Here is a 14,485-nt window from a genome sequence, read left to right as displayed (position 1 = left end):
TTACGCTGAGATTAGAGAGACATTTTCATATATGCCCATGAAACGCCCATGTTCAGCCCATTTTATGAAAAAAACACCAATTACGCTTTGCATTTTGTATTGATAAGTTCAAATTTCTATGTGATTTTTTCACATCCAGTGTACTACAATTACGATTTACGCTGTGCATGTTTAATTTGATTTATTCCTGTGTAAATTACATACAAATTTTACTTTTTTGTTAACATATTATTTTTGGTGAAGAATTTTGTTACGATATTTGATGCACCTTAACAATAGTGATGTCGCAAACCTAAAATGTTCGGTTCGCGAACGGCGGACTCGAACTAACGGTATTGTTTGCGAACCTGCGAACAGCGCGAACCGCCATTGAATTCAATAGGCAGGCGATCTTTAAAACCTACAAGGACTCTTTCTGGCCACAATAGTGATGGAAAAGTTGTTTCAAGGGTACTAACACCTGGACTGTCGCATTCTGGAGGGGGATCCCTGGCAAAACTCCCATGGAAAATTACATAGTTTATGCAGAGTCTGCTTTTAGGCCATAATGGGCCTAAATCAACTAACATTCCCAAAGTGGCTTTCTCAAAACATCCCGGACAGAAGATAGATTGATAGATAGGATAGATAGATATACATAGATTGATAGTTAGATAGAATCAATAGAAGAGAAATAGATAGATTTGTTAGATATATAATTACCCTAATAAAGTCTAATAATTAAACATGCGTTCTTGGACCCAACTAGCTTGTGTTAATTAGTACTTTTCTTAGCACTTTAATCCCTGTCCCCCCCCCTATCGGGGGTGTTCTATATGGCCTGCCTGATTACCCTGAAAAAATATAATAATAAGACATGCGGTCTGGTACCTATTTTAACTAGGTTGTGTTTTAAGTACTACCATTCTTAGCACTTTAATCTCTGTAACTCCCCCTATTTGGTGAGGTCTATACGGCCTGGATGATTACCCATACAAAATATAATAATAAGACATCTGCTCTTGGTCTGCGACCCATGGTAACTATGTTGTGTTAATTAGTAATGTCCTTCGCATTTTAATAGCTGTTACTCATATCACCCTATCGGTGGAGGTCTATATGGCCTGCATGATTACCCTTACAAAATATAATAACCAAACATATGCTCTGGGACCCATGGTAAGTAGGTTGTGTTAAGTAGTACTTTTCTTTGCAGTTTAATACCTGTTACAACACGAAATGGTGGCAGGTCTATCTGGCCTTCATGATTAGCTGCACCCAAACCCAAAAAAAAGCTGAGTGGTCTTAGACTAACACCCATGGCTAACTCGGTTGTTTTAATTAGTACTATTCTTAGCACTTTCATCCCTGTTACGGGTGATCTACATGGCCATCATGATTAGCCGAACAAAATACTACAATCCAACCTTTGCTCAGTCTTCATAGGCCCTTCATTGGCTGTATTTTGATAGTACAGTTCTTATTATTTTTATAGCTGATACAACACCGAATGGTGGCAGCTCTATATGGCCTGCAAGATAAGCCGCACCCAATACAAAAATAAATCCAAGCGGTCTTGGATTAACACCCATGGCTAACTCTGTTGTTTCAACTAGTACTATTCTTAGCACTTTCATCTCATCATCCCTGTTACTTCCAGGACTCTCGGTGGTGGTCTACATGGCCATGATGATTAGCCTAACCAAATACTACAATCCAACCTTGGCTCAGTCTTCCTAAGGCCCTTCATTGGCTGTATTTTATACTGTTCTTATTAGTTTAATAGCTGATACGATACCGAATGGTGGCAGCTCTATATGGCCTGCATGAATAGCCGCACCCAAAGCCAAAAAAAAGCCAAGCGGTTTTGCACTAACACCCATGGCTAACTCTGTTGTTTCAAGTTCTACTATTCTTAGCTCTTTCATCTCATCCCTGTTACTTTCAGGACTCTCAGTGGTGGTGGTCTACATGGCCATCATGATTACCCTCACCAAAAATATAACAACAATACGTGCGTGCAGGGAACCATGGTAAGGTTACTTCCTTTCGCAAAATCGAGTATAACAGTTGCAGGCAGAGGTTCTGACCCTGCATTATGGCTGCACCTCTCCCTAAAAGAGGCATACGTTAAAGAGTCTGTGGGCATGTATGCAAAGAGCTGGCCTGCCTAAAAAGAGGAGCAAGGCTGTACAGGTTGTTCTCCTTCAGCCGTTTTATACGCTGTCCCACGGCCACAACCCTCAACAACCACAACAGAATGAAACACCACATATGCCATCCTTTTGAACAACAGAGTACAGGTATGGCAGTTACACAGCGATATTTATTATGAACCGTGAAATTGAAAACAAAAACATGATTGGACACCAAGTACAGTACAGGTCGTTCTTCTTCGGCCATTTTAAAATAGTGTTCCGGACCCCCAACAAAAACAACAGCAGGAAAGAGGACATATGGCATCCTTTTGAAAAATAGATGACAGGTAAGGCATAGATTTTACAAAGCCATAGATAATTTTTTGCAACTGTGAAATAAAAAAAAACATTGATTGGACACCCAGAACACTTCTTTATCCTTAGGCCATTTATAAGAGGCTCCCAGAGCCTCGACTGAAACAACAGCATGAAAGAGGACATATGGCATCCTTGTGAACAATTGATTACAGTTAAGGCATTTATTTTATAATCCCAGAGATCATTTATATGACCCGGGAAATAGAAAAAAAACATTGATTAGACACCCAGTACACTTATTTATCCTCAGGCCTTTTTAATAAGAGGGTCCCGGAGCCTCAACCGAAACAACAGCATGAAAGATGAGATATGTCATCCTTTTGAATAATAGATTACAGGAAAGGCATTGATTTTAGAATCCCAGAGATAATTTATATGACCCGGGAAATAGAAAAAAACATTGATTAGACACTCAGTACACTTATTTTCCTCAGGCCTTTTTAATAAGAGGGTCCCGGAGCCTCAACCGAAACAACAGCATGAAAGAGGACATATGTCATCTTTTTGAATAATAGATTACAAGAAAGGCATTGATTTTAGAAACCCACAGATCATTATTTGCAACCGGGAAATAGAAAAAAAACATTGATTAGACACCCAGTACACTTATTTTTCCTCAGGCCTTTTTAATAAGAGGGTCCCGGAGCCTCAATCGAAACAACAGCATGAAAGAGGACATATGTCATCTTTTTGAATAATAGATTACAAGAAAGGCATTGATTTTAGAAACCCACAGATCATTATTTGCAACCGGGAAATAGAAAAAAAACATTGATTAGACACCCAGTACACTTATTTTTTCTCAGGCCTTTTTAATAAGAGGGTCCCGGAGCCTCAATCGAAACAACAGCATGAAAGAGGACACATGTCATCCTTTTGAATAATAGATTACAAGAAAGGCATTGATTTTAGAAACCCACAGATCTTTATTTGCAACCGGGAAATAGAAAGAAACATTGATTAGACACCCAGTACACTTATTTTTCCTCAGGCCTTTTTAATAAGAGGGTCTCGGAGCCTCAACCGAAACAACAGCATGAAAGAGGACATATGGCATCCTTTTGAAAAATAGATTACAGGAAAGACATTGATTTTAGAAACACAGAGATAATTTGTTACAACCGGGAAATCTAAAAAAACATTGAATAGACACCCAGTACACATATTTATCCTTAGGCCTTTTTAGCAGAGGCTCCAGGACCCTCAACAAAACCAGCAGAAGGAAAGAGGACATAGGGCATCCTTTTGAAAAAAAGATTATAGGAAAGGCATTGATTTTAGAAACCCGGAGATAATTTGTTGCAACCGAGAATTTGAATCAAAAAAATGATTCGATGGACACCCAGTACAATTCTTTCTCCTTAGGCTTTTTTATAAGAGGGTCCAGGACCCTCAAACAAAACACCAGCAGGAAAGAGGACATATGGCATCCTTTTGAACAATAGAGTACAAGAAAGGCATTGATTTTAGAAACCCAGAGATATTTTTTTGCAAATGGAAATTTGAATCAAAAAAAAAATTCGATGAACACCCAGTGCACTTTTTTCTCCTTAGGCCTTTTTATAAGAGGATCCTGGACCCTCAAAAAAAATACCAGCAGGAAAGAGGACATATGGCATCCTTTTGAACAATAGAGTACAGGTACAGCATTGATTTTACAAACCCAGAGATCATTTTGGTCAATTGTTAAATAGAAAAAAAAAATGAGTGGACACCCAGTACACCTCTTTCTCCTTAGGCCTTTTTATAAGAGGGTCCAGGACCCTAAAAAAAACACCAGCAGGAAAGAGGATGTATGGCATCCTTTTGAACAATAGAGTACAGGAAAGGCATTGATTTTAGAAACCCAGAGATAATTTGTTGCAAATGGAAATTTGAATTAAAAAAAAATGATTTGATGGACACCCAGTACACTTCTTTCTCCCTAGGCCTTTTTATAAGAGGGTCCAGGACCCTCAAAAAAACACCATCAGGAAAGAGGACGTATGGCATCCTTTTGAACAATAGAGTACAGGAAAGGCATTGATTTTAGAAACCCAGAGATAATTTGTTGCAAATGGAAATTTGAATAAAAAAAAATGATTCGATGGACACCCAGTACACTTCTTTCTCCTTAGGCCTTTTTATAAGAGGGTCCAGGACCCTCAAAAAAAACACCAGCAGGAAAGAGGACGTATGGCATCCTTTTGAACAATAGAGTACAGGTACAGCATTAATTTTACAAACCCAGAGATAATTTTGGTCAAATGTAAAATAGAAAAAAAAAAATGAGTGGACACCCAGTACACCTCTTTCTCCTTAGGCCTTTTTATAAGAGGGTCAAGGACCCTCAAACAAAATACCAGCAGGAAAGAGAACATATGGCATACTTTTGAACAATAGAGTACTGGTACGGCATTGATTTTAGAAACCCACAGATAATTGTTTGGAAAAGTGAAATTGCCCCAAAAACCATGCTTGGACTCCCACTCCAGGTCGTTCTCCTTCAGCTTTTTTATAAGAGGGTCCAGCACCCTCAACAGAAACAACTGCAGGAAACACCACCACATATGCCATCCTTTTGCACAAGCTAGTACAGGTATGGCATCCATTTTAGAAACCCAGAGATAATTGAGAGGAACCAGGAACATCTTTCTAAAAATTTGATGGGGCACCCATTACAGGTCGTTCTCCTTCAGCCTTTTTATACCATGGGCCATGACCTGCAACAGGCACAACAGCATGAAACACCACATATGCCACCCTTTTGCACAATAGAGTACAGGTATGGCATAGATGGAACACAGAGATAAGTTAGAGCAACCAAGAGACGGATAAAGATGCTTGGTCGGTGCTACTCTTTAAAATTTGTGGCATTTTGCATTCAATTTAATGGTCCACCAGATATGAGTGGTGTGCTAAGTTGTACAATTCGTAACAGTTTAATCACTAGTGTTATGTGCCTTATTTTTTTTATTTGAGTTTTGTACCCACAGAGCTGCAGCAGAGGCCAGAAAAATTCAGAATGTACAAATGACTGAAAAATTGGGGTATTGTTGTAGCAACTGCTGTAGCAGCGGCCAGAAAAATTGATGTTTGTAAAACATTTATAAAGTGCCCTAAAAGCTTGCGGCTTGAACACTAGTTGTTGGCAGATAAGTCAAGCAAGTCCTCCAGCTTTATAAAATGTATCGCCCAATGTCAGTCCCTTCGGGATCCAGCCCTCATTCATTTTTATAAAAGTGAGATAGTCAAGGCTTTTTTGACCTAGGCGACTTCTCTTCTCAGTGACAAAACCTCCTGCTGCACTGAAAGTCCTTTCGGACAGGACACTTGAAGCAGGGCAGGCCAGAAGTTCCATTGCAAATTGGGATAGCTCAGGCCACAAGTCCAGCCTGCACACCCAGTAGTCAAGGGGTCCATCGCTCCTGAGAGTGTCGAGATCCGCAGTTAAAGCTAGGTAGTCTGCTACCTGTCGGTTGAGTCTTTCTCTAAGGCTGGATCCCGAAAGGCTCTGATGGTGCATGGGAGTTAAAAAGGTACGCATGTCTGCCATCAACAAGACATCAGGAAAGCGTCCTGTCCTTGCCGCCGTGGTCGTGGGAGGAGGAGGAGGATTAATTTCATCTTTTCCCATGTTACATTCCCGTGGTGCTGTGACATCACCCTTATACGCTGTGTAAAGCATAGTTTTTAATTTATTCTTAAAATGCTCCATCCTTTCCGACTTGCAGGAATTTGGTAACATTTCAGGCACATTATGCTTATACTGGGGGTCGAGGAGCATGGACACCCAGTACAGGTCGTTCTCCTTCAGCTTTTTTATACGAGGGTCCCTCAACAGGCACGACAGCATGAAAAAACCCATTTGAACAAGGTTGGATGCCGAGCTAATCATGTCCCGTTCCTCCTCCTCACTGATCTCAATGATTGTATCTTGTTCCCCCCAGCCACGTACAACACCATGGGTACCAGAGAGGTGACAACAATGAGCACCCTGGGATGCCTGTTGTGGTCGGTCTTCCTCCTACTCCTCCTCCTCAAAGCCACATTCCTCCTCTGACTCCTCTTCCTCACAATCCTCTTCCTGCGTTGCTGCAGGTCCAGCAAGCGATGCTGATAAGGCTGTTTGTGGGGGTGATGGACACCACAACTCTTCCTCTTCACGCTCATCTACTGCCTGATCCAGCACTCTTCGCAGGGCACGCTCCAGGAAGAAAACAAATGGTATGAAGTCACTGATGGTGCCTTCGGTGCGACTGACAAGGTTTGTCACCTCCTCAAAAAGATGCATGAGCCTACAGGCATTGCGCATGAGCGTCCAGTAATTTGGCAAAAATATCCCCAGCTCCCCAGAGGCTGTCCTAGCACCCCGGTCATACAAATACTCATTAACAGCTTTTTCTTGTTGGAGCAGGCGATCAAACATTAGGAGTGTTGAATTCCACCTTGTCGGGCTGTCGCAAGTCAAGCACCTCACTGGCAGGTTGTTTCGGCGCTGGATATCGGACAAGTGCGCCATGGCTGTGTAGGAATGCCTGAAATGGCCACACACCTTCCTGGCCTGCTTCAGGACGTCCTGTAAGCCAGGGTACTTATGGACAAATCATTGTACAATTAGATTACACACATGTGCCATGCACGGCACATGTGTCAACTTGCCCAATTTCAATGCCGCCACCAAATTAATTCCATTGTCAGAAACAACCTTGCCAATCTCCAGTTGGTGCGGAGTCAGCCACTGATCCACCTGTGCGTTCAGGGCGGTCAGGAGTGCTGGTGCGGTGTGACTCTGCCTTACCCGGGATGTAGCATAGTACCTGGGGGGCGCCATAGATGTGGAGCAAGACGCAGAAGTTGAAGAGGACTCATCCGAGGAAGAGGTTAGGGAAGAGGATGGAGTAGGAGGAGTAGAGGAGGTAGCAGCAGGCCTGCCTGCAAGTCATGGCGGTGTCACCAACTCTTCTGCAGAGCCACGCATTCCATGCTTGTCAGAACTCAGCAGGTTTACCCAATGCGCAGTGTAGGTGATATACCTGCCCTGACCATGCTTTGCAGACCAGCTATCCGTGGTCATATGGACCCTTGCCCCAATGCTGTGTGCCAGACATGCCATAACTTCTTTTCTCACAACAGAGTACAGGTTTGGGATTGCCTTTTGTGAAAAGAAATTTCTGCCAGGTACCTTCCACTGCGGTGTCCCAATAGATACAAATTTTTTGAAAGCATCAGACTCCACCGGCTTGTATGGTAAAAGCTGGCGGGCTAAGAGTTCAGACAAGCCAGCTGTCAGACGCCGGGCAAGGGGGTGACTTTGAGAAATTGGCTTCTTACGCTCAAACATGTCCTTGACAGACACCTGACTGTGGGCAGATGACCAGGAACTGCTACGAAAGAGAGACTGAGTGGAGGATGGTTGAGAGGGGGCAAGGAGGACAGCACTGGTTTACGTGGCTGAAGATGCTGGAGCAGGAGGAGGAGGGCGGCTTTCACTTTGTGTGCTGCTTCTACTCATGTGTTCTTCCCATCGGCCTTTTTGATGGGAGACCATGTGCCTTCGCAAAGCAGTTGTACCTAGGTGGGTGTTGGACTTCCCACGACTCAGTTTCTTTTGGCACAGGTTGCAAATGGCATCGCTGTTGTCAGAGGCAGACACACAAAAAAATGCCACACTGCTGAGCTCTGCGATGACGGCATTCTGGTGGTGGCAACAGCATGCGTTGATGGGCGTCGGCGTGCTGTCTGGCTGATCCCTGGTGACGATGCATGCTGTCTGACTGTGCCACTATCTCCTTGAGACGACCTCCCCATGCTTCCAAATTGTCTCCTCCTCCTCCTCCTCTCTGTCTCCCCATCTGAACTTTCCCCCTCTTCTTCTTCTCTTCTAGCAGGCACCCACGTGACATCCACCGACATATCATCATCAACCGCTTCACTTGTATCTGAAACATCAAGAAAGGAAGCAGCAGCGGGTACAACATCATCATCATCATCATCACACCGTACCTCCATGTCGGTAATGCTGCCTGACTGAGACTGATCACTATTATCTACATCCTCTGTCAATGATGTTTGCGCATCACTCATTTCTTCCAAATGATGTGTCAATAACTCCTGTGACAGATCAAGTGAAGCGGCTGTGGTGCTAGTGTTGGTGGTGGTGACAGGCAGGGGAGTGGCACTGGTCAATTGAGACCTGCCTAAAGCACAGCTGGACGTAGATGGTGCGTCAAGGTTAGGAGGACTAGAAGCGGAAGCTGAAGAAGATTGGGTGTCCTGTGTTAGCCATTCAACTAGGTCCTCCTCAGAAGTTTTCGCGTCCCCCCCTGGCACCCGGTGTCTGAACAATGTGCATATTTGTAGGGTCTAAAGGAATCACAGCACCACGACCACGGAACCTGCGGGGTGGCCTGCCTCTGCCTGTCATTTTTTTTAAAATGGACACTAACAATACTATTACACCAATAGAGTGGTGGCACTGTGAAAGTGGGCACAGTATACGCTGTGATACTGACAACAACAAAAAAGACAGATGTTTTAAAAATTACAAATTGTTAATTTTTTTAAATATTACAAGTACTGTGACAACAAATATGATTGTTTGGCACTAGTTGGCAAATGGGCCTGTCTGGCACACACGCTGGGAGAAAGGAAACTGCAATTCAATGGCACTAGGAGACTGAAGAATCACAGTCAAAACAGTTATGATTAACAAAAATTCCAATCCTGTGACAATAAATATGATTGGTGGCACTAATTGGCTAGTTGGGACTGGCACACAGGCAGGCAGGCAGGAGGAAAATGCAATTCAAGGGCACTAGTAGACTGCAGATTGACAGTCAAAACAGTGATGATTGACAAATTTTGCAATACTGTTTAAATAAATAAGGCCTAGATTTGGAGTTTGGCGGTAGCCGTGAAAACCAGCATTAGAGGCTCCTAACGCTGGTTTTAGGCTACCTCCGGTATTTGGAGTCACTCAAAAAAGGGTCTAACGCTCACTTTTCAGCCGCGACTTTTCCATACCGCAGATCCCCTTACGTCAATTGCGTATCCTATCTTTTCAATGTGATTTTTCTAACTCCGGTATTTAGAGTCGTGTCTAAAGTGAGCGTTAGAATTCTAACGACAAAACTCCAGCTGCAGAAAAAAGTCAGTAGTTAAGAGCTTTCTGGGCTAACGCCGGTTCATAAAGCTCTTAACTACTGTACTCTAAAGTACACTAACACCCATAAACTACCTATGTACCCCTAAACCGAGGCCCCCCCCCCCCACATCGCTGCCACTCGATTTAATTTTTTAACCCCTAATCTGCCGACCGTCACCTACGTTGTCCTTATGTACCCCTAATCTGCTGCCCCTAACACCGCCGACCCCTATATTATATTTATTAACCCCTAACCTGCCTCCCACAACGTCGCAGCCAGCTACCTACAATAATTAACACATAATCTGCCGACCGCAAAGAGCCGCCACCTACATTATAGCTATGTACCCCTAATCTGCTGCCCCTAACACCGCCGACCCCTATATTATATTTATTAACCCCTAATCTGCCCCCCACAACATCGCCTCCACCTGCCTACACTTATTAACCCCTAATCTGCCGAGCGGACCACACCGCTACCATAATAAAGTTATTAACCCCTAGTTTATTTCATTGTAGTTATTTGTAGGTATTGTATTTAATTAATGTATTGATAGTGTAGTGTTAGGTTTAATTGTAGGTAATTGTAGATATTTTATTTAATTAATTTAATGATAGTGTAGTGTTAGGTTTAATTGTAACTTAGGTTAGGATTTTTTTTACAGTTAATTTTGTAATTATTTTAACTAGGTAACTATTAAATAGTTATTAACTATTTAATAGCTATTGTACCTGGTTAAAATAATTACAAAGTTACCTGTAAAATAAATATTAATCCTAAAATAGATATAATATAATTATAATTTATATTGTAGCTATATTAGGATTTATTTTACAGGTAAGTATTTAGCTTTAAATAGGAATAATTTATTTAATAAGAGATAATTAATTTCGTTAGATTAAAATTATATTTAATTTAGGGGGGTGTTAGTGTTAGGGTTAGACTTAGCTTTAGGGGTTAATACATTTATTAGAATAGCGGTGAGCTCCAGTCGGCAGATTAGGGGTTAATAATTGAAGTTAGGTGTCGGCGATGTTAGGGAGGGCAGATTAGGGGTTAATACTATTTATTATAGGGTTAGTGAGGCGGATTAGGGGTTAATAACTTTATTATAGTAGCGGTGCGATCCGGTCGGCAGATTAGGGGTTAATAAGTGTAGGCAGGTGGAGGCGACGTTGAGGGGGGCAGATTAGGGGTTAATAAATATAATATAGGGGTCGGCGGTGTTAGGGGCAGCAGATTAGGTGTACATAGGGATAATGTAAGTAGCGGCGGTTTACGGAGCGGCAGATTAGGGGTTAATAATAATATGCAGGGGTCAGCAATAGCGGGGGCGGCAGAATAGGGGTTAATAAGTGTAAGGTTAGGTTAGGGGTGTTTAGACTCGGGGTACATGTTAGAGTGTTAGGTGCAGATGTAGGAAGTGTTTCCCCATAGGAAACAATGGTGCTGCGTTAGGAGCTGAACGCTGCTTTTTTGCAGGCGTTAGTTTTTTTTTCAGCTCAAACAGCCCCATTGTTTCCTATGGGGGAATCGTGCACGAGCACGTTTTTGAGGCTGGCCGCGTCCGTAAGCAACTCTGGTATTGAGAGTTGCAGTTGCGTTAAATATGCTCTACGCTCCTTTTTTGGAGCCTAACGCAGCCTTTATGTGGACTCTCAATACCAGAGTTATTTTTATGGTGCGGCCAGAAAAAAGCCAGCGTTAGCTATGCGGGTCTTTACCGACAAAACTCTAAATCTAGCCGTAAGATTGCTGGCACTAATTGGATAGTTGGGCCTGGCACACAGGCTGGCAGGCAGTAGAAAAGTGCAATTCAATGGCACAAGCAAACTGAGGACTAAGATCAACAATCACATTTTTTTTTATTTTAATTAGTAACTATACTGTGACAACAATTAGGATTGGTGTAAATAGTTGGCAAGACGGCCTGGCACAAAAGGCTGGCAGGCAGGAGGTAAATGCAATTCAAGGACATTAGGAGACTGAATACTGACAGTCAAAACAGTGATGATTGACAATTTTTGCAATACTGTTAAAAGAAATATGATTGCTGGCAATAATTGGCTAGGTGGGCCTGGCACACAGCAGGCTGCAAGGCAGGAGGAAAGTGCAATTCACTGGCACCAGCAAACTGAGGATTCGCCACAAATATTACCCAAATTTTAATTTTTAATTACTAAGAATACTGTGACAACAAATATGATTGGTGTAAATATTTTTCAAGTAGGCCTGGCACACAGGCTTGGAAGGCAGGAGAAAAGTGCAATTCTAGGGCACGAGCAAACTGAGGATTAAGATCAACAATTAAGAATTTTTTAATTTTAATTAGTAACTATACAGTGACAACAATTAGGATTGGTGTAAATAGTTGGCAAGACAGGCTGGCACAAAAGGCTATCAGGCAAGAGGTAAATGCAATTCAAGGACACTAGGAGACTGAATACTGACAGTCAAAACAGTGATGAATGACAATTTTTGCAATACTGTTAAAAGAAATAGGATTGCTGGCAATAATTGGCTAGGTGGGCCTGGCACACAGCAGGCTGCAAGGCAGGAGGAAAGTGCAATTCACTGACACCAGCAAACTGAGGATTCGCCACAAATATTACCCAAAATTTAAATTTTTAATTAATAAGAATACTGTGACAACAAATATGATTGGTGTAAATATTTTTCAAGTAGGCCTGGCACACAGGCTTGGAAGGCAGTAGAAAAGTGCAATTCTAGGGCATGAGCAAACTGAGGATTAAGATCAACAATCAAGAATTTTTTAATTTTATTTAGTAACTATACTGTGACAACAATTAGGATTGGTGTAAATAGTTGGCAAGACGGCCTGGCACAAAAGGCTGGCAGGCAAGAGGTAGATGCAATTCAAGGACACTAGGAGACTGATTACTGACAGTCAAAACAGTGATGATTGACCATTTTGGCAATACTGTTAAAAGAAATAGGATTGCTGGCAATAATTGGCTAGGTGGGCCTGGCACACAGCAGGCTGCAAGGCAGGAGGAAAGTGCAATTCACTGGCACCAGCAAACTGAGGATTCGCCACAAATATTACCCAAAATTTTAATTTTTAATTACTAAGAATACTGTGACAACAAATATGATTGGTGTAAATATTTTTCAAGTAGGCCTGGCACACAGGCTTGGAAGGCAGTAGAAAAGTGCAATTCTAGGGCACAAGCAAACTGAGGATTAAGATCAACAATCAAATATTTTTTAATTTTAATTAGTAACTATACTGTTAGGATTGGTGTAAATAGTTGGCAAGACAGCCTGGCACAAAAGGCTGGCAGGCAGGAGGTAAATGCAATTCAAGGACACTAGGAGACTGAATATTTGCAGTCCAAAAAATTATGATTTTTATTTTTTTATATACTTTTACAAGATTGGTTTTGATTGGTGCCACTAATTGGCTAGTTGGGCCTGGCACACAGGCTGGCAGATATGAGTTGTGGATGGTAGGTAGGGCAGCAATTTAACACAGTATGCTGTGTAAGTGACAAAAACACAGGCCTGATAGAAAATTAAGTTAGATTACACTAGCAAAATATTTTAAAATTTTAGATTTTAATATTAAAATAATGTTAAGAAGTGCAATGCACATATGAGTGGTCACACTGGCTGGCTGCTACATAGGGCAGCAATTAACAACAGTATGCTTTGTAAGTCAGATAGACAGTTAGACACAGGCCTGATAGAAAATAAAATTAGATTACACTAGCATAATGATTTAAAGACTTTTTTTTGGCAATTTAAAGAAAAAGGTTAAGCATAAATATGAGTCGTGGCTGTCTAGCCTTGGAAGGGCAGCTATTAAAAACAGTAGGCTCTGCATGTCAGATACACACGCCTGATAGAAAATACTATTAGATTACACTAGAAAAATTATTTAAATTATTTTTTTTTGGGGGGGGGAATTAAAAAAAGGTTAAACACATATGAGTTGTGGCTCATAGACTAGGGAGGGCAGCAAGTAAACACAGTAGGCTCTGTATGTCAGCAAAACACACAGGCCTGATAGAAAATTATATTAGATTACATTATCAAACAAATTTAAAAATTTATTTTTTTAAATTTAAATTAAGGTGAAGAAGATATGAGTGCTGGGTGGATGCCTGGCACAGACCAATTAACCAAAAGACTGAAAAAAAATGAGGTATATTAATTCTGAAATTTAAAATAATGTTATAAACACTGGTGGCTGGCACGGAGCAATGAACCAGAGTATATGCTGTGTGACACAGGCCTGATAGAAAATGAAAAAAAATTACACTAGCAAAATAATTAAATTTTTTGGTTAGTTAAATTTAAACTAATGTTGTTAGGGAGATATCAGTGGTGGCAGTAATCACAGCAGCATATGCTGTGAGCCTTAAACACACAGCCTGAAAGCCAGGCAAATGCTAATTAAAAAAAAAAAAATGGCACGAAATATAGCCCTAAAAAAGGGCTTTTTGGGGTGCTGTGCTTGCAGCAGAGATGAGTGGAGTCCTTCTGGACTGTAAATACACTAGCCTAGCTATGTTTTTTCCTATTAATGTCAGGAGCAAAAACACAACACGTCCTCTCATTAAGAAAGCAAGGTCGTTATGAGTCTAAAATGGCGGATTCCGAGTAGCTGGGAGGGTCTGTGAGGGAGTGTCTGATGTTGATTGGCTCTAATGTGTCAGACGGCTGTGACATAAAGGGTCAAAGTTTCCTCAATGATGACACATAGGGGCGGATTGAACTTCGCCATGTGTTCGCCCACAAACGCGAACAAGCTATGTTCGCTGTGAACCGTTCACGGGCGAACAGTTCAGGACATCACTACTTAACAATACAATGCTGTCTGTTGGATTCACACTCTGG

This window comes from Bombina bombina, chromosome 1 (genome assembly GCF_027579735.1).
Source record: "Bombina bombina isolate aBomBom1 chromosome 1, aBomBom1.pri, whole genome shotgun sequence".
Taxonomy (NCBI): Eukaryota; Metazoa; Chordata; class Amphibia; order Anura; family Bombinatoridae; genus Bombina; species Bombina bombina.
Note: the sequence above shows the minus strand (reverse complement) of the source record.